We start from the raw sequence: 21,499 nt of genomic DNA, 5'->3' as shown, positions 1-21,499 counted from the left end.
TAAATAAAATCTTTTTAAAAAACAAAGAAAGACAAACCTAAAGGCATATTTTCAACAGTTGCTCGGCCCCTAGTGATCATGGATCAGTCTGCCATGGAATGCTGATTTGAAATGGTTGCTTCTAATTGGCCATTCCTGTTCAGATCACTCTTGCCTGTTAAGGGTAAATAGTAAAGGCAATCAGTGCAGGCCGCTGGTCAGGTTCTGTTGGCTGTTGTGGAATATGAAAGTGCTTTTATCAGCCATCCTAGGACAGTTCAAGTGGCATACAAATGAGTCAAGCTTGGGTGTCCTCTTAGACCCTTGCATGACCCTGAGTTGAAGGAGTTTGGAATAATGTTATGGCCCAGGTCTTTAACACAGGGCTCTCTTCTGGTTACTTTTCAGTTATTGTTAAAGAAGTCTTAAAATTTAACCAAAGAAGTAAAGACCTGTACTCTGAACACTATAAAACTGGTGAAAGAAACTGAAGATGATACAAGCAAATGGAAAGATATTTCATGTTCGTGAATTGGAAGGGCCAACACTGTTAAGATGTTCATCCTACCCAAAGCAATCAACAGATTCGATGCAATCCCTATCAAACTACCAACAGTAATTTTTACAGAACTAGAAGAAAAAATCCTAAAATTTCTACAGAACCAAAAAAGACACTAAATGGACAAACCAATCTTGAAAAAAAGGAAGCAAAACTTGATGTATCACAATCCTAGATTTCAAGATATACTACAAAGCTATAGTAATCAAAACAGTATGGTCCTGGCACAAAACAAACCTATAGATCAATAGAACAGAATAGACTCCAGAAAAAAATGAACACTTTTATGGCCAGTTAGTCTATAACAAAAGAGACAAGAATATACAATTGAAAAAAAACAGTCTCTTCAACAAATAGTGTTGGGAAAACTGGACATTTACATGCAAAAGAATGAAATTGGACCACTTCCTAAACCATATACAACAGCAAATTCAAAATGAATTAAAGACCTAAATGTGAGACATGAAACCATAGAAGTCCTAGAAAAAAAAAAAAAAAAAAAAAACATAGGCTGAAATCTCTTTGATGTCAGCCATAGGAGTATTTTTCCAGGTATGTCTCTTTTCACAAAGGAAACAAAAACAAAATTAAGCTATCAGGACTACAGTAAAATAAAAAGCTTCTGTACAGAGAAAGAAACTATCCATAAAAACAAAAGAACAACCTGCTGAATGGAAGAAGATATTTGCAAATGATGTATCCAATACGAGGTTAATATTTAAAATATATAAAGAACTTATACAACTCAATCCCCCAAAAAGCTAATAATCCAGTTTTTTTTAAAAAAAGGGCAGATAATATGAATAGACAATTTTCCAAAGAAGACTTACAGACACAAGCAAAGATGCTCAACATCACCCATCATCAGGGAAGTGCACATCAAAACTACAATGAGATACCACCTGTCAGAATGGCTAAAGTCAAGAACACAAGAAATAATAAGTGTTGACAAGGATGTGAAGAAAAAGGAACCCTCGTGCACTTTGGTGGGGATGCACTGATGCAGCCACTGTGGACAATAGTATGAACATTCCTTAAAAAATTAAAAATAGGATTACCATATGAGAGTAATTCCACTACTGGGTATTTACCCAAATAGTTACAAAAACACTAATTTAAAAAAATATGTGCACCCCTATGCTTATTGTAGCATTTTTTTATAATAGCCAAGATATGAAAGCAACCTGAGTGTCCATCGACAGAATGGATAAGGAAGATGTGGTATATACATGCAATGGAATATTACTCAGCCATAAAAAATGAACTCTTGCCATTTGCAACAACATGGTTGGATCTAGAGTGTATAGCGCTAAGTGAAATAAGTCAGAAGAAAACAAATACCATATGATTTCACTCATATGTGGAATTTAAGAAACAAAGCAAACAAACAAATAAAAAAAGAGACAAGCAAAAAAACCTACTCCCAACTTTAGAGAACAAACTGATGGTTACTGGGGGGAAGGGAGTAGGGGGGGTGGGAGAAATAGTGAAGAGGATCAAGAGGACTTTTATTATGATGAGCACTGAGTAATGAATCACTATATTATACACCTGAAATTAACATAACACTGTACATTAATTATAGTTGGATTTTAAAAAGTCTTAAAGATGAGTTCTTTATGAATGCAACTATGTCCTACTTTTCAGAGCAGAAAGATAATGGAGGGGGATCTGTGTGGCTCAGTTAGGTACCTGCCTTCAGCTCAGGTCATGATCCCAGAGTCCCAGGATTGAGTTCCGCATCGGGCTACCTGCTTAGTGGGGTGTCTGCTTCTCCCTCTCCTTCTGCTCCTCCCCTGATCATTCTCTCTCTCTCTCTCTCCATTTCTCTCTTGCTCACTTACTCTCAAATATAATCGAAGAAAGAAAGAAAGAAGAAAGAAAGAAAGAAAGAAAGAAAGAAAGAAAGAAAGAAAGAAAGAAAGAAAGAAAGAAATAGAAAATGGGGTGGTGTGGCACCGTGCCTCAGTTGTACAAACTTCTAAATCATTCCTGCATCTACCACTCCAGTTCTAGGAAAAACTCTGTATAAAATAGCCTATTCAGGGGCGCCTGGGTGGCTCAGCGGTTGAGCGTCTGTCCCTGGCTCAGAGCATGACCCCGGGGTCCTGGGATTGAGTCCTGCCTCGGGCTCCCCACAAGAAGTCTGCTTGTCTCTCTGCCTATGTCTCTGCCTCTCTCTGTGTGCCTCTCATGAATAAATAAAAATATTTTTTTAAAAAATAAATAAAATAGCCTATTCATTTCTGGTTGATACTTTATTTTGGAACGTATTCATGTCCTGTAAATTTTTGGTAGCTTTTCTTTCTTGTGCCAGAGTGAAGATAGAACAATAAAAGTGCTTAAATGACTATCCTGGGAAATATATAAGAGCAAGCATTTCCTCCGTGCCTTCAGCTCATACACATTTCTCCCTAATTCTCTAACCTCCAAAATTCACCTGTTGTTGTTTAAGAGGGTTCATGAACTCCTGCTTTAAAGCACATTAATATTTTCCATCCAATAAACTTAGGGGGGAGCAGCATATGCAATTTAACAAATGGTGGTTGAATGATCCTTGTCTTATGAGGCAGTAACTCTGAGGACATCACAAGACTAATCCACAGGCTGTCAGTCTGGTGAGAAATGCATGCAAAGAATTCGAAGACGCAGTGTAAGAACCAGAATAGCTTTTATCAGTCGATTTCCTTAAAGGTATGAGAATAAAAAAAGTTGATTTGGAGTTAATGTGGGAGAAGGAGAATTGGGAAAACTGAGAGGGACCATCTATCACAGGAAAGGCTTCTCTCCCATCTAAGGGCTTGGGTAAGGACTGGAGATGGGAACATGTGAGGGCCAATCCAGGCAGCACCCTCTCTAGGCCTACAGCTGGGGGGACCCAGGGGAAGCAGGGACAGCTGAGAACTGAGTGCCCAGCCTGGGAGCAGAGTTGAGGGCAGAAATCCTTGGGCACAGGTATCCCAGCTTTGTGTACGTTCATGTTAAGCTTTGCTTTTACAAAGACCTGTGTTAGTACCTGGTTTTGCTAATGGAAGGAAATCTGAAGAGGGTTTTCACTTCCTGAGCATGGGGAGCCACCCTGCCCGCTCCTTCCCTGGGAACCACCCTCAGCATCCCAGCATCAGGCCGCCAGAGCTTTGAGCTGCGTCCGTGGGCATCTGTGCCTTATCTCCACTGACTTTGTGCACCTGTTAGCAAGATGTGTCCTCAGGTTGCAGAAAAACCTAAGAAAGGTGCTTTGGGGGTCTAGGAACCCTCAAAAAATTTTCCGTGTAAATTAATGGTAATTGCTTCTTGAGCTTTATGCCACTTTGGTTTTTGAAAGCGTTCATAGGAACGCTCTCCTTCCAGCCAGATAGCAAGGGAAACCTGGTACAGAAGCCCTGGAGGTGTGGAGTCAGTCAGCGGGACCTGGGATTCACTTTTCTGGAAGGTGACTGACCACAGAACCAAGACTTGGGAAGCTGAGACCACAAGTAGAGACCAGTTAAAAGGAAGGAAGTTAAAAGGCTTTTGCAACAGTCTTGGACAGATAGCCTTGGTGTGCTAGAGAGAGGGACAGAGAGGCAAGGAACAACCAGTACGAACAGCATAGAATATTCCCCAGGGGACCACCGTCACAGTAGAGAAAACGGCATCACACTAAGAGTAACAAATTGTGTTTTACTAGATTGGCTACTTAATCCCTTAGCAAGTGGTCAGTAAATATTGTTGAATGTTTCTTTCTTTCTTTCTTTTTTTTTTTTGTTGTTGTTGTTGAATGTTTCGATCAATTAACTGATTGACTGAATTTCGCTCATCATTATGTGCCGTGTAGGTCCTTTCACCCTCTTCAGAGTCCTCCTGCCCCAACACCACAATCCTGGGGTTCCCCATGACATGTCAGTGTGCTCAGGGATGTAGCACATTCAGTAGCCCTGTGGAGTGCTCCTTTCTCCCCTGGCCAGCCCCCCAGGGCCAGGAGTGGCACAACTCTGAGGACTTATAAGCATGAAGAACCATGAAGGCACAGAGTGGATGCCCCACCACTACAGGTACTGCCTAAGGGTGAATGTCCTAAGCCAAAGCCATACCGTAATGGAACCTACACTGTCACCAGCCACCACCCTGTGCTGTAGCTGCTATCAGTGCTAACCTTCCTGGCCTCATCCCCCTAACCTTCCTGGCCTCAAGCCCCGGCCTACGAACATCCCCCTGCCCGGATGCTGCTCTGTTGCAATGGAAAGAACGTCCTCCCCTACCTGGTACCACGCCCTGGACTCTCCATGTATCCCAGGGAATGTTTCTCATTGCCTTCTTCTCACATGCCTCAGGCCCAAGTCCATAGTGAGATCCAGTTGCTCTAGGTCCACGACATGGACCACTCAAAAGACTCTAGTCACTCATCTGTCATAGAACTGAACACCATTGCATGACTCTTTTCCCTTACAATAACTCCACTTGCTTTCGGATTTGTTAAGAGGCCCCTCAGCCTTCAGCCCAAGAGACCCCTGGCAAGCCCATGTCACCATTTCTGGAGCCCTAACCAGACATATCAGAATCCCAAGACCAGTAGAGTTGAGATTCAGATGGGCCAGTCACAGCCTAAGTGTACGTGGCATCTCAGAAGCAGAACTGATAAATACCTGTGGTTATCCATATGGCTTTCCAACTACTTTTTTCCAGCTGCATAAGCCGGTCAACTTTATCCCTTCTCTTTACCTACTTGCTATTGCCCCCTGTTTTTGAACCAATCTTCCTTACATTTAGGTTAAAATGTAAATTCCTGCATATAGTACATGTGTTCAAAGTGTATTTGTGGAATGTCAAGGTGAAAAAGTATAGAGAAATTCTTCATTGGTGCCTCCTGTTCTTCAAGCTATCCTCCAAACCAGATCTTCAAATAATGTGTAAGAGAGTAACAGGATCATGGTAGAGTTGAAATCGTCATTCAGAGGCTCTGCTGAATTGAAGTGATATGGAATGGATTAGCAACAGATAAAGTACTTATTGTCTATAAAGGAAATTGAATTATTTGTTTTGATCTTGAATATTTAACTGTGTTTCCCTTATTTTTTGTTAGTGAAAGGATGGGAGCACCATTACATATTTTTCTTTCTTTTTGTTTTTTTAGAGGGGGATTTGGGAGGAGGGACAGAGAGAGAGAGGGAGAGAGAGAATCCCAAGCAGGCTCCATGCCCAGGTTGGAGTCTGACTCGGGGCTTGATCTTACCACCCTGAGGTCATGATCTGAGCCAAAATCAAGAGTCAAACATTTACCTGACTGAGCCACCCAGGCACCCCAAGAACACTTACATTTTTTAAAAAATAGTCTGAACCTCTTTCCTTCTTAAAGGACAGAAAGGTTCTGCACACTACCATAGAGGGAAGAATAGATGTCAATGGATGTGGCAAAAGGATGTCTTTTAGAAATACTTCACAGAGCCAAAGAGATGATAGAATCAATGGGTTAAACTGAGAAAACTGAAGAAATAAGGACTCAGAGCACACCAAGATTATCTATAGATCCTAAACCATAATATTTAATCTTAACAGTAACACCTTCCATTGAAAACAGTGCAGAAATCCCTACAATTACCCAAAGATGAAACTAGACTCCTACACACATACCATCTAATGAGTTCTTCACTTCTCTTGAAATTTTACCAAAATCTGAAAAAGTAACATTGGACAATGATCAGATCTCATTCAAAGAGTGACTGCATTCAGATTATGCCACATATGGGACTGTCAGCTCTGTTCCATCCTGTTGGGATAGACAACAATCCCAACTCCCAACCTGTACAACTAGGCATTGGAAGCCATAGAGCATTCAAATATGTGGCCCATTAGTCAGTAGCACAAATTCCTACCTAAAGCACGGGTCAAATGCATAAGCATGCCAGGTAAAAATAACCAGGTGTGGCTGTTCTAAATAGAGGATACTATTCAGGGCACCTATCAATTAACTTCCTGCTTATCGTTCTACTTGGAATGATAAACACTTGAGCAAAGGCAAACCAAATTAATCAATATTTGTTGAACCCATTTCACGTGCCAGACTACGTGGGTGATGCAAAGAAATGTACTTCTAAGTAACTCCAACTGAACAGAGATATGAGAAGAAATAATTGGGTAAATTGAGGAGAAAAAAAGATTTAGATTTAGTCAAATAAAATAAGAGTTGACTCCAAGTATGGGCTGCTTAAGTTCCAAGTGACTATTAAGATTTGCAAGAGTTCCAAGGAGGGGATAATTAATTCCGATTACATAGTGATAGGAATGTTTTATGAAGCAGACAGAGCTCAAGCTGGGTCTTGAATGGGAAACCAGATGGAAACAGGTAGAGAGGAGGAAGGAGCAGGGGTGGGTGCAGTCTGGGATCATCCTGCATGAGCTGCTTCCTTCCTCCACCCCCAGGGGTGTGCTCTGATCCGTCTTCACCTCCATTTTGTGATGAAAATAATAATACCTATAGCAGAGGGTTATTGTGGAATGTAAGTGTGATGATACCTATAGACACCTAAAATAGAGTTTGGGACCTACTCAGTAAAAGCTATTGTTAGTATTTCAAGGGAGGCTACATGTTGTAAGGGAAAATACAGGACTTAAGACAGGAAAGAAAGCACATGTGCATATAGTAGAAAATTTTTCAAGGGAATTAGTAGGTATTGAGGCCAGAAATAAAAGCTGGGATTAATTCTGAACCTTAGGTCATGGAGACTTTGACGTTTCTTTTGCAAGTGAATTAAACAGCACATAGAAATGGAAATATTTTAGGAGCACATACCTGGCAGCAGCTTGTAGGGTGAGTTAAAGACGAAAACCTGGAGAGAGACCAGTGAGAGGACAACAGGTAGGAAATTCATTCCCTGTTAGATAACTATAGGTAGGAAACCCCATCCCTGTTAAAAATTTGAGGTTTTCAAATGCAAACCTCTTATTAAAATTCGTGTTCACCATAACACATTCACTAATGAATACAATGGAGGTATTTCTTAGAAGCCACTAGAGTTTAGCAGAAATACAAGCGGGATGTATCCCTTTATTCCCAGCTGACAGACAACCAAACTGGGTTGCATCCTCTTTGCCATACATCGTGCTGGACACTGGGCTCGGGTGGGAGTGACAGGGTCATTCTCCAAGGTGAGTGAGACAGCATTCCTGTCCTGTGCTTTGATCATCTCAGAATCTAAGGGGAGGCTAAGCAGATGCTCTTGGTCCGATGTCAAAGGGTATGGCTAAAGATCTGAGAAGGGGTCGTGGCGTGGGTTCCAGGAAAGAGCAGCCACAGGATGCCCTCTCCAGGGGGAGGGGAGATCTGACTCAAACCCTGGGGAATGCGGAGAGAGTCCACTCCCTGAAGAGGTTCAGCGTCCCTTGAGTCCCACCAAGATCAGAGTCTACCGTCACATTCAAGCACAAAGAATGTGTCTTTCCTGATTGGGAAAGTCAAATCTGTGTTACAAGTACTTCCTCCATAACGCTTAAGTCTTTTCTGGTTCTCTGCATCAATATTTTTTCTCTCTAATGTTCCAGGAATAATTCAGAGTATTTCACATGCATTATTTGACTTAATTCTTGCAATAGCCTTCCAAGGATGTACTGTTCGTGCTCTCATTTTACAGATGAAGAAAAAAGTAAGATACCGGAGCATTAATTGTCTAAGGTCACAAAAAAATCGGAGTCTGGAAACAGGCATAGGCAGGCTGATCTCAGAGTCAGCCCTCTTAACCACTAGGCAACGTTGTGCATCCTGTCTTCAAAGTCTAACAGCTAGATCAGGGGAAGGCCTATGTTTGGCCTGCCACCTATTTTTGTAAATAAGGTTTTATTGGAACAAGGCCACTCACACATTTAAGTGTTGTCTGTGGTTGTGTCAAGTTACAATGGTTGAATTGAGTAATTGCAAGAGCAATCATGTGACATTTATCTGGTCCTTTACAGAAAAATATGCCAAACATTGGTCTGAATAATGCAGAGTGTTTAGTCAAAAAGGAATCTTGAGTGCAGGCAAAGTGTCTCTGACCTGATATTCTGTGATGAGCTGCAATGGGATGCGAAGGTGGCTTCTTGCTCTCTCCACTTCAAATAAGCCACATGCTTCTCTGAGCTTTTGCAGTTGACTTTCCTCATAAATGGAATCTGTTCTGTTCCCATAACCAGTATTAGGATGGCTTTCCTATTTACAAGTCCTCAGGATCACTGATGCCTAGTCACAGTCTGAGAGTAACAATTTGTATATGAATATTATTATTCCAGGTAGAAAACTATGTTTATATCTGCATAGAAGTAACAGGGGTGGGATGGGTGGGGAATATTTGGATCCACACAATGCTTCTTCTCAGGGCTGGACCTAATGTAGGGTAAATGGAGCACCCCCCTGGGGTGAAAATTTAAGGCGGCTCCAAAAACCTCAAGTCATCAACAAAATTTTAATCCAATATTTTTAAAAACCAAATCGGTGCAAAAAGTCCACAATGGCAAATTGATATTATTCAGCCATTAGAAACGACAAATACCCACCATTTGCTTCGACGTGGATGGAACTAGAGGGTATTATGCTGAGTGAAATAAGTCAATCGGAGAAGGACAAACATATGGTCTCATTCAATTGGGGAATATAAAAAATAGTGAAAGGGAATAAAGGGGAAAGAAGAAAAAATGAGTGGGAAATATCAGAAAGGGAGACAGAACATGAAAGACTCTTAACTCGGGGAAACGAACTAGGGGTGGTGGAAGGGGAAGAGGGCGGGGGGTGGGGGTGACTGGGTGACGGGCACTGAGGGGGGCACTTGACGGGATGAGCACTGGGTGTTATTCTGTATGTTGGCAAATTGAACACCAATAAAAAATAAATTTATTAAAAAATAAATAAAAAATAAATCTTAAAAATGCAATACATAAATAAATAATAAATAAATAAATTTTTAAAATGTAAAAAAAAAAAAGTCCACAATGAAAACAACATCAAAATTTTACCAAAAGACAGAGCTGGACATTATACTTGCCCGACTCAGCCTCCCCTAGTCCCAACCCTGTTTCTTACTTTACAAGCATTTGACACAGTTTAGTATTGCCTAGGTATTTAAATGGTCCACAAGTCTACAAACACAAACCTGGCTCTGCCTTTCGCCTGTTAAAGACTGTGGCAGGAGGGAGGACACATGTAGTTAGCATGAATGCAGAGTACCTAAGATCCCCCTTCCCAGGGAGCAGATTTTCAATTGTAGTCATGGCAAGAGGGAGGCCTCCACCATGAATCATGAGACAGTTTCTGAAAGGCCACAAAGATGAGCAAAGCTCACTCCCACTTCCACTTCTCTATAGCACCATCTGGGAGCTGAGAAAGCTAGCTTGGTGTCCAGCAGGCTGGATTTGATCTGGGCTCCACCATGCAGAGACTGAGAGACTTCCCCTCACAACCTCAATTTCCTAAAGTAAACAGCAGGGCTGATTTTCATACCTTCCTCTTTGACTATTGTGAGGTCTAAACAGGGGGTGACTTGTACCATCGGCTGCCACCACTAATATCTTGACTCAGTGGGTGACCTCACGATCCATTCCCCCAGCTCTCCCAACTGACCCAGTTAGTTTACCCACCATCTATCATCCACCCGCTTGTCCAAGCTGGACCCCTCAGTCTTAAATTCTCCTGGAGACCATTTGCTTCTTCCCTTGATATTTAAATGTTTCTCAAACATTTGAACACGATGTCCACAGGCTTGCGTGAGGTCTTTCTTGGTCTGGACTCTGCTCACCTTTCTGACTCCATCTGCTTGCATGACACCCTCACCCGAAACTCTGCAGCCACACCCAACTCACCCAAGTCGGGCTGTCCCCACTCGTCATGGCTGCCTCTCACCTCTGACCTTTGCACACATAATTGCATCTGCCTGAAATCGATCCCATCGCTGCCATGTCCCCTGACACACCCTCTTCCCAGCGGTTGCCTTAACTCTTCTTGACTTGGTCTAAGTGTTACTTCCCCCATGAGCTTTCTATGACCCTGGCACAAACACCAGCCCCCCCTAAGCAAAACCTGGGGTTGGGTCTTCCTGCATTTCCATAATACCTCAGGTTGCTCTCAGCCACAGCACTTAGCACATTACATAGTATTTCTCATTTACTTTTCTCTCTCATCCAGGGCCAGGAGCCATTGCTGAGCACCTTTCAGCCCCAGCATCCAGCACTGTGCGAGGCACAGTGAGTGAGTGTCATCCTGGAGCCTGAATAGACAGATAGATGTATCAGTGGGACAGAACAGGAAAAAGATGATACCTAGAGACAGATTCATTAAAAATTACATATATAATTATTAACATTATATATAATTTTATGAAGAAGAGAGCCCCTACCTATCTAGCATCATCTCTTGTTTATAAGTAACAATAGCAAGATACAGAATATTATATATTATCTGATACTAAAGAAACAAAGAAGCATTATAGAAGAAGCATTGTTTCTCAGAGAGAAATAAGTTCCTAGCCTAGAGGTGAGGGAGGTTTAGTGGGGAAGATGGGATTGAAGCTGAACCCATGCCACCTCCAAATGATCTTAGGTGGGTTCAAGAGGCAAAGGAAATAGGACCTAAAAAAATAGCTAAAGTCCTCCAGGCCCAGACCCTTATCTCCTAGGTATGGATGCTAAACGTATACCTCCCATAGCAGCAGAACAAACACAGCAACTTCAAGACTGCTTCTAGAGACTAGAAGACCCCTCTTTCCTTCCAGTGTGAAGTGTTGGCAGACAGTTACCTCCCACCAGGAATGAGTTAAGTAGCTGTCACCTGGATAAGCAGAGAATATGCCCTTGTACGGCCCAGAAAGTCCTCTGGGTGCTGAGAAGGAACTTGCTGGAACGTAGTTCTCACCCAAGAAGCAGGGTTTGAGGACCGCCTGGCAGTGTGAGGAGCATACAGACGACAGCACACATGTGCATGAGCTTGGGAAGACAAAAAAGGGGGAAGTAAATGAACAAGGAAACCGGTCTAAAGTCTGAGAATCAACTTAGTACAGGAAAAGGATTGTTGGGTTTGGTGTCAGAAAAACCTGGGATTAAATCAGGCTTTGTTAGCTGCATTTCTTTCAGTGAATTTCTTAACTGCCTCAACCTCAGTCATTCGATCAATGAAATGGGTCTAATACAGCTCACCTAGAAAGGTCGTCATGAGATATAGAAGTAGCCAAGTGTGTAGAGGGGGACCACCCATCCTTTCGTTTCTGAATGGACACGGGGGCAGCAAGCAGGTGGAAGAAGAGGACCCCTCCTCTGCCTGCCGCTGGATGGGCTGGCAGCCAGGGTTGGCCCTGACGTCCCAGAGCGGCTCCCCTCCTGCTGCTGAGTGGAGTCATCCCATGCACTCGGCATCTGGGCAGCAAGAGGTCCCCCCCACCCCCCAGCCCAGGGACCTGCCCTGTGAGTTTGCTGCACAAAATCAGCAGAAGCGGAGAGAAAATACATCGTTGTCAGAGGCACGGCCCAGGATGCCAGCAGGAACCAGAGCCTCAGAGAACCTTCCACGGAGCTCACGCTCTGAGCTGGGGCCCAGTCTCCCCAGAGACTGCCCAGCACCGCAGGGGCCACCCGCCTTCTTCCTCCCATTGGGGCCCCATTTTTGATTTCTTAAATAAGTTTCAAGAAATGAAATCTCATCAAGTCAGGGTTTTTTTTTTTTAAGATTTTATTTATTTATTCATGAGAGGCAGAGAGAGAGAGACAGAGAAAGAGAGAGAGAGGGAGAGACAAGTAGAGGGAGAAGCAGGCTTCACACAGGGAGCCCGATGTGGGACTTGATCCTAGGACCCTGGGATCACAGCCTGAGCAGAAAGCAGACACTCAACTGCTGAGCCACCCAGACACCCCTCAGGTCAGCTTATTAGGACATTTAAAACAGCAGGTGTAGACAGAGAAACAAAAGACTGCACACAGACAGAAAATTCCCAAATGGCCTAAAAGCAGGCCTGAATATTTAGAAAAGATAGAACATCCCAAACAAATAAACTCCTAGGCTTCCCCCTTTGCCCAGCTGTCTGCCCAGTGGCTCTTTGGTGGCAGCTTTGGTTCACGCTGTCGACTGGGGCAAATGTGTGCCAAGTGTGGGCAGAGGGAGATCAAGGAGGACACAGCCTGAGGCCCAGGAAGCGTGGGGGGTGGGGGGGAGCTGGTGACAGAGAGGCCACGGGAAAGGAGTAGGTGGGTGAGGTGAAGCAGTCTTACCGGCAGGACAGAGTGGCCTCCCCGGGCTGGATCCTGGGGGGGAAAGGGGGGGCGGGGGCGAAGCCGTCCGGCCGCCTAGGAGCAGCACTGCTTCTTGCAGCAGCACGTCTGCTGGCAGCACTTCTGCTGGCAGCAGCCCTTCCCGCACCCACAGGAGCTGCACCCACAGGAGCTGCACCCGCAGGAGCGGCGGCAGCAGCAGACCACGGGGACACTGCAGCAGCCCCCACAGCAGCCGCAGCAGCAGGGGCAGCAGGACGAGCAGCAGCCCACCCGGTAGCACCTGCAGGTGGTACAGCTGCCCCCGCAGCCCCCGCAGCCCCCGCAGCCTCCGCAGCCTCCGCAGCCCCCGCAGCCCCCGCAGCCTCCGCAGCTACCGCAGCCTCCGCAGCCACTGCTGCAGCCTCCGCAGCCTCCACAGCCACAGCACCCCATGGTGTCAGTAGAGAGGACTCAGGACAGGTGAGGAGGGCGATCAGGAGAGGTCGAGGGGGATCTGATGCTGCCTTCTGGTTGGGGGACCCCTTATATACCAGCCCCGGGGGTTGCAGCAGGAAGACACATGACCACTTCCCTGTTGTGGATTTCAGCTCCTACAGGAAAACTTCAGGCTCTTCTTTATTTCCTGGCACCCTCAGCCTCACTAAGCGGCCTATTTTCAGCTTAGCCAAATTGATCTCTGTTTCACCCAATGGGACTATTTAGCAAAAGAACCTCCCCGCCCCCACCCGCCCCGCTTTCAAATACAGCGGGTCTTGGAATCCTGAGCTGGGGAGACTCATCTGCCCACTGATACTTCCCCTGCTCGCCAGCATTTTCCCAGGGGGAATTATTATTTCCTTGCAACCTCTTTTAGGAAAATTTTTTAGAGATCCTTCCAGTAGGGGAAGGAGAACATAGAACCTTAACTATAGGAGATGCGTTGTAACAGGTACCAGGGTTTCTACCACTGGTGGGCACATCACAGATCAAGGAGGCCACAACCTCTGGACCAGCAGAGGCGTGTATTTCTCCTTCCCGGGCTCCATGCCCTCCCTGCAAATGGTGAACTCACTCAGCAAATTATAAAAATCATCCTCCCTGGAGAAACCCACTGTCTCCAGATCCACCTCCAGGACCTTCACACTCTAGAATGTTGGCCTTGTCATTAGTTCTCCTCGCGTGAGTCACACGCGTAGCTTCAGCCTTAGTCACAGCTCCACTGTCCCCAGACCCTCCCTCATCTGCTGGCTGCCTGCCCAGCGTTAGCATTAATTTATAAATAACACTCTAAACCCATTACTTGCTCATATAATAGCATTTTGGGGGGGGGGGGGAAAGAGCTACATTTCCCCAAAAAACTTAGTGAACACGGTGACACTGTTTTATACCCTTGCAAATCTCTTTGATGTCTGACTTAATCAAAGACGACCGGATTCTCATTATCCATCTTCCATGTTTTAACTGTTGTCTTGTGTTGTTTTGGTTGAGGCGCACAAAGAAAACCCAGCCTCACACTGACACATGGTTGGAAAAAAGATGGTCTTACCAGTCTCAGGGCCCCCGTGGGTCTTTGAACCACACACTGAGGACTACCAGAAGAGAGATTTGGAAAATTTGAGTCCCAAAGGAGAGAAACTATTTAAAAATGTACCCAACTATTGACTTCAGCCTATTGGGTATAATAAATCTCTCCACAGGGTTGGTGTGTGGTATAATGATGGCTCAATGTCATTTAATGAAATTTTACTGCTTCTATGTTTAAAAAAAAACAAAAGACAAAAACCCTACTTTATGCTGCTATATTTTCCAGTACTGCACATTTTGTTCCTACTCAACAATCCTCAGCTGGTTGCCTTTGTCTCTAAACTGAGAGTCCAGACTCACCAGTAACAATCTGGCTTCAATTTGCCTTGCAGTTGAATCTTCTGTCTGGGGCTCTAGGGTAACCCAAGGCTGCATGAGAAGGGAGAGCTTGGTATTTCACACCAGTACTACTCATAGTTAATCTTCATGGTACAGGTACTCTGCGCTGCACAGTGTATGAAGCACTTAGAAATAAGACAGAGACATTAACAGTGAAACAGGCAAGATTGAGCACAGAAGGCACCAGTGTCCACAGAGCAAAAGGTCCTGTGGGATGAAGGTGATGACACAGGGCAAGGAAAACAGGCAGAAATGGTGTTGAGTAGGACAATGGTGAGTAGCCCCATCCTCACTGGCGCCCAGGAAACTAGCTGGACCCTCTGCCCTGTCCTCCTCCACACTCACCTCTCTTCTCTCGTCAGCTTGGCTCCCCTTCCTCCAGGAATGACCACTTCCAATCTCATCCCCTTTCTTCAGGTGCTCCACTAGTCCCTTCACTCTGAGAAGATACTTCCTACCGCAGAATCTATAAACCCATCCTAATCTGTGTGCTCTTTCTCACTTTCTTGCCTTGAGTTACAACCAAGGAGGTGCACCCCCCACTCTTCCAATCACGGGCCAGCCCCCTCCATCTGTGCTCTGAAGACCACCTCTCTGGCCTTTTAAGTCTCCTTTCTCATGCACTTTCCACCTCCACAGGCATTTGTTGAGCACTTACTAAGTGCCCACCCTATGAGAGGCACCACAGACATAGCAATGACCTCCCTCTGCTTTCTGGACCCTTCTCAGCAGCATCAAGACCTCAGGATGGCATTTCTCCAATCTTCAAACAAGAAAGCACATCTATTAGACCCAGTCTGCCTCCTGCTACTGTCTCTTGTCTCTCCTGCCCTTGACAGCCATGCTTGCAGAAAGCAATGTCCCCAAACTAGCTCCCTCTAGATGACAGGCAGGAGTGACATTTGAAAACAGGTATTGGGGATGCCTGGGTGGCTCAGTGGTTGAGCGTCTGCCTTCTGCCCAGGGCATGATCCTGGAGTCCCGGGATCGAATCCTGCATCAGGATCCTTGCATGGAGCCCGCTTCTCCCTTTGCCTGTGTCTCTGCCTCTCTCTCTCTCTCTCTGAGTCTCTCATAAATAAATAAAAACAAAATATTTTTTAAAAAATGAAAACAGATATTGACCTTTTACATCATATACCTAAATGAAATCGTCATGTGGTAAACTTAGATATCTTACACTTTTATTTGTCAATTTTTCCTCCGTAAACATGGGGAAAAATAAAATAAAATAAGGATTCAGCCAGGATCAAGAATGTGAGAAAGGACAGCCAGCAAAATATGCATAATTATATATAATAAAATGCATTGGCAATCTTTTAACATACCGTTAAATATGTAGAAACAAAATATTACACATAATTTCACTATTTAAACATAATTACTGATAACCTAATAGCACACAAATGTATATTTAATACAATTTTTGCTTTTCCTGATCAAGAAAGCTATATATGTGTTCATCGTAGAAAATTTGAAAGATGCACAGAAATACAAAGAAAATAAATATTACCTACAATCACACATTACTGAAATAATTACTGTTCACTATAATTTTCTCCCAGAATTCTGTATATATATATATATATATATATATATATATATATATATATGCATTATTCAAAAACATAATTGGGGATGATAGTGTGTATCCTGGTGTTATTTTTTTGTTTACTATAATAAATAAAAAATCTTCACCAAGAGCTCCAGAACTTTGCCACTCCTCCCTAAACAAACACTTCACTGGATCTGCTCTAGTTCAAGTCTTAGATGGCCTCCATGTGGTTAAATCCAAAGTATGCTCTTCAGGCAATTTACAAAATCATTTCTCAGCACTAGCAAATCTCTATCTCTTGACACACTCTTATCTCTTGGCTTTGATGAGACAAGATCCTGTTTCTCTCCTACTGATTTTGCCATTCTTCCTCAGTCTACTTTGCAAAAAAAAAAAAAAAAAGACCATTTAGGAGGCTCAAGATTTGGCGTATATTCTTGCTTTGTGTTGCCTCTTTAAGAAAAGTTCACTTCCTTTATAGCTTATTGACTCCTTTGTTGAATACTCTAGATTTTATTATGTAGATCAACCTTCTTTCAAAATCTGATTTTTCTGAAGATGACTTTCAATCTGCAATATTTTCAATAATATTTGCGCAAATATGGGATCATCTGTTTCTCATTTTCATGGGAAGGCAGGGGGCATATCACCAGGTCTTCTGAGAATGATCTGGATAATTAGAGAGCCATAACTCTTCATCCACTGAAGTCTAGACCAATACTGACCAATAGAACTTTTGGCAATGAAGGAAATATTTTACTCTGAGCTGACCAATAATGGTAGCCACTTAACACATGGGGCTACTGAGTATTTAAAAAATGACTAATGAGGCTAAAGAACGAAAAATTCTTTACTCATTTAATTTTGATTAATCTAAATTTCAACAGCTATACATGGTGAGCAGCTACTATATTGGAGAGCACAGCTCTAGACTGATGACACCTCAAAAGAAAGGACCTCATCCTCCTTTGAATCAGTTCACCAGAAGTTCGGTAATTGTCTCCTAGATTCCAGACACTGTGTAACAATTAGAGGAGTAAGGTGAGTGAGAGATGAAACCGGCCCTAAAAGAACATAGATAGTCCATCAAAAAGAGACAGAAGTAAACCATAATAATGTAATATGGAAAGTTCTATAACAGAAGGCCAAGTGAAAAACATGCAGAAGATCAGTTAATTAAATTCCCAACACCTAGCATAATTCCTGATATATAATACAGCCAGCTCTGCTATAACACTTGTTTCAAAAATGCAAATTTGTTCCAAGGAGGACATTATGCTAAGTGAAACAAGCCAGACATAGAAAGACAAATACTGCATGTTCTTACTTATGTACAGAAACTAAAAAAAGTCAAACTCATAGAAGCAGGGAATATAAAGGTGGAAGGGGCTGGTGAGCACGGGGCGGGGAGGGCGGGGGCTTTGGGAAGATGTTGGTCAAAGGTATAAATTTTCGGTTAGATGGGTAAGTTTGGGGAATTTAATGTCAACATGGTGACTATAGTTCATATACTGTATTTTATCCTAAAATTTGCTTAAAAGAGTTAGTCTTTTTTTTCAATTTTTAAAATATTTTATTTATTTGAAAGCAGGAGGGAGCGGTAGAGGAAGTAAGGAGAAGCAGACTCCCCACTGAGCAGGGAGCTCAATGAGGAGCTGGATCCCAGGACTCTGAGATTGTGACCTGAGCCAAAGGCAGACGCTTAACCTACTGAACCACTCAGGGGCCCTAAAGGAGTTAGTCTTAAATGTTCTCATCACAAAAAGAAAAAAAAAAAAAAATAGTACCTAAGTGAGGCAATGGATGTGTTAATTAACTTGTTTTATGATAATCATTTTACAATGTGTACATATATCAAATCATCACATTGTACACCTTAAATATATATGTAATTTTGATTTGTCATTTATACTTTAATCAGGCTGTAATCCTTCTCAGACCCACTTCCATAAACACACTTCACATATTTCTCAAGGTAGGGTGCCACATTTCTTAGAAAATATACTTTTAACCATATGAGTAAAGATGTTTTCTTCTCTTTCACGTGTTTTGTCTTTAATTAATGTATTCCTTTTATATTTTAGGAAATACTTTACTAATTTGAAGTCATAGAGCTCATTTTCCACATCTCCCTAAAATGTCATATTTTGCTTTTCACTTTTTGATCTTAGAAATCATCTGGAACTTATTTTAATGCATAGTATGAAGAAAGACCCTCATATTATTTGTATCGATATAGATAGCCTGTTATTTCAGTACCAATACTGAAGGGCCAGGATCTTCTCCTGATTTGTAATGTTTCTGCCCTATCCGATACCAAATTCCAAAGTTTGTGTGACTTCCTCTCTGTGCTCTCAATTCCCATCCACTAGTTCCTGTCTCTCTCAGCAACAGAATAGCACACTATTTAAATGATCATAGCTTTAGAATAAGTTCCAACATATGATGGGTGAACTTTTCTCCTCATTCTTCTCTTAAAATGTCTTTGGGTGCTTGGGTGACTCAGTCGGTTACGTGGATGATTTTTTATTTTGGCTCAGGTCATGATCTCAGGATCCTGGGATGGAGCTGCCTCAAGCTTTGTGCTCATCAGGGAGTCTGCTCAAGGATTCTCTTTCCCTCTCCCTCTGCCCCTCTCCTGGTTCACATGTGCTTGTGAGTGCTCTCTCTCAAACTCATAAGTAAGTAAATAAATAAATAAATAAATAAATAAATAAATAAATAAATCCTTTTTTTTAAGTGTCATTGACGGGCATCCCGTGTGGCTCAGTGGTTTAGTGCTGAGTTGTGATCCTGGGGGCCCGGATCCAGTCCCGCGTCAGGCTCCCTGCATGGGGCCTGCTTCTTCCTCTGCCTGCGTCTCTCTCTCTCTCTCTCTCTCTCTCTCCCTGTGTGTGTCTCTCATGAATGAATAAATAAAATCTTTAAAAATAAATAAATAAAACAAAATGTCATTGACATTCTTGGCCTTTTGTTTTGTCAAACATATTTTAGGGGAAGCTGTCCAGTTTTTTTTTCAAAAGTGAACAATGAAACAATAAAAAGAGACCAATATTAAAAATCTCTAAGGGTTTTTAATAGAACTGCAATGAATTGATTCATTACTTTGGGAAAGATGGACATTTTCATTAATCAGTGTTCTCCAGAGAAACAGAATCAATGGGATATATAGATATAGATACAGACATATAGATTTACTACAGGAATTGGCCCACCTGATAGGGAGGCGGAGAAGTGTTATGACCTACCATCTGCAAGCTGGAGAATCAGGAGAGCCAGTGATGTACTTTAGTCCAAATCTGAAGACCTGAGAACCAGGAGCTCTGATATCTGCAGGCAAGAGAAGATGGATGTTTCAGCTCAAGCAAATAGAGCAAATTGGCACTTCCTCCACTTTTTTGTTCTATTCAGACCCGCAGGCACTGGATGATGCCTACACACACTGATGAGGGCCGTCTTCTTTACCCAGTCTTCCAATTCAATTGCTAATCTCTCCCAGACAGACACACATGGAAAAAAATGTCTTGCCAGATATCTGGGCGTGCCTCAGCCCAGGCAAGGGGATGCATGAAACTGACCATCACAACATCGTTTCAGTATTGAGAATTCCCATCTATAAACCCACTACATTTTTCCATGTATTTCCTCTTTTAGGTCTTTCAACAAAATTTAATAATTTTCTTTCCAAAGATCTTGCATATTATTAAATGTATGCACTATTATAATTTTGTTGCTGTTTTGAATGTTTTTTAATGACATTTTTCAATTTGATGTGTAAGAAATTTCTTTATTGCTGAAAATTGATTTTTTTTCCCCTTTTTTATTTTCCCCTCCAGGTTTTTTTATTTCCTCTGCTATGTTAGTGCCAACTTCCCAAATGGAGACACACTATACAGCACTTCCTGGGCTTATTCAATTATAAATTCCATTTGAATGGAGACTATATATCGAATTCATTGCCTTTTTAAGAACAATTAGATGAGATAATGTCCATAAAGTGCATAGAATTAGAGTCAGATGAAAGATAAGATAAAATGCCAGTCAGGCTCTCTCCTCTGGGAGGTGAAGGTCTGCAGGAGAAGAGGGAAAGCTGGATCTCCACAGTTTCGATCATCTAATATCAATCAAAAGAATTGCACTCGTGGGCAGATGTATGGGGTGGGGAGGCACTGAGTTATTAACTATTTCAGTCAGTTCTGATTCCACTTTTGAGATAAAAGTGAATTTATCTGAAATTGAAAGAATATTAGGCCATGTGTACTCATGAAGAAGTAACAGGAAATAAGCACCCATCTCACAGATGGGTCAAAACGGGCAGGGGGTGAGTGCACACCTGGTGTGAAACCTCCAGATCCAGTATTTAAGGGCCCCTCGCAGAGGCAGTTATCAGACCTCCCTCGCCTCCCCGCCCTCGCCTCCCTGCTCACCTCCACAGAGTCCTGTCTACTGCCATCCTGGGTGCTGCACCTGCTGAGGTTGCAGTGGCTGTGGCCCCTGTGGCTGTGGCGGTGGGGGCAGTGCCAGAAGCAATGGCCTGCTGGCGGGCAGCTGGCCTCTCCCGGAGTGTGCCCAGATGGCACTTGCCTGTCGGTGAGACTCTCCTCCAACCTTCCCCGTTTGTCTTCCCACGACCTGGCAGTCAGTCCTGGCCCCTCAAGGGCTGGAAGCGGATACTCTCCTCTGTGTCACATCACAAATCGGGTAAATTCCAAAAAAGACCCTGCTATTGACGGGAGCAAAAGACCGATGAAAACAAGACACAGTCCAGCTCCTGGAGTCAATGCACATGCTGCACGAACCGAACACGGGATCATAGTTACGAATTTATTTTTGTTTTTCTGAAATCCTTTCCCTCAACCCCGATGCCTGCATGTCCTGTGCCATTCCCACGATATTCATATAGACCCAGCAGTTCTGTAAACCAAATGTGCAAACAGAATAATGTACCATAGGTTGATGGCTAAGATCTCTTTTTTTAATCTTTATTTGTTATCTTGCTATGAAAGGACCATTTCTGATCCATAAATCCATGCAAGCTAAATAAAGAAATCCTTGAGGCCATGTGGGTGGCTCAGTGGTTGAGCATCTGCCTTTGGCTGGGGTTGTGATCCCGGGGTCCCGGGATCGAGTCCCACATCGGGCTCCCTGCAGGGAGCCTGCTTCTCCCTCTGCTTGTGTCTCTGCCTCTTGCTCTGTGTGTCTCATGAATAGATAAATAAAATCTTTAAAAAAAAGAAAAGAAACCCTGTTGGGGAGAACATCCCCTAGTGTAGGAGTTGGGTCCTTTACAATCACAGGGCACT

General features: G+C 43.1%; 1 long non-coding RNA gene across 2 annotated transcripts; it reads left to right on the top strand.

Annotated features, from left to right (window-relative positions):
- The first annotated feature begins 12,690 nt into the window (after positions 1-12,690).
- Positions 12,691-19,080, top strand: LOC140616110 (uncharacterized). 2 transcript variants are annotated; one of them, XR_012016640.1, is made up of 4 exons: positions 12,691-13,198; positions 14,738-14,914; positions 17,084-17,237; positions 18,737-19,080. It is a non-coding gene; the product is annotated as an uncharacterized lncRNA (long non-coding RNA). The 2 variants fall into 2 exon arrangements; XR_012016639.1 differs by lacking the exon at positions 14,738-14,914.
- Positions 19,081-21,499: the final 2,419 nt, after the last annotated feature.

This window comes from Canis lupus, chromosome 24, assembly GCF_048164855.1.
Source record: "Canis lupus baileyi chromosome 24, mCanLup2.hap1, whole genome shotgun sequence".
Taxonomy (NCBI): domain Eukaryota; kingdom Metazoa; phylum Chordata; class Mammalia; order Carnivora; family Canidae; genus Canis; species Canis lupus.
This window is presented reverse-complemented; position numbering and strand designations above follow the sequence as displayed.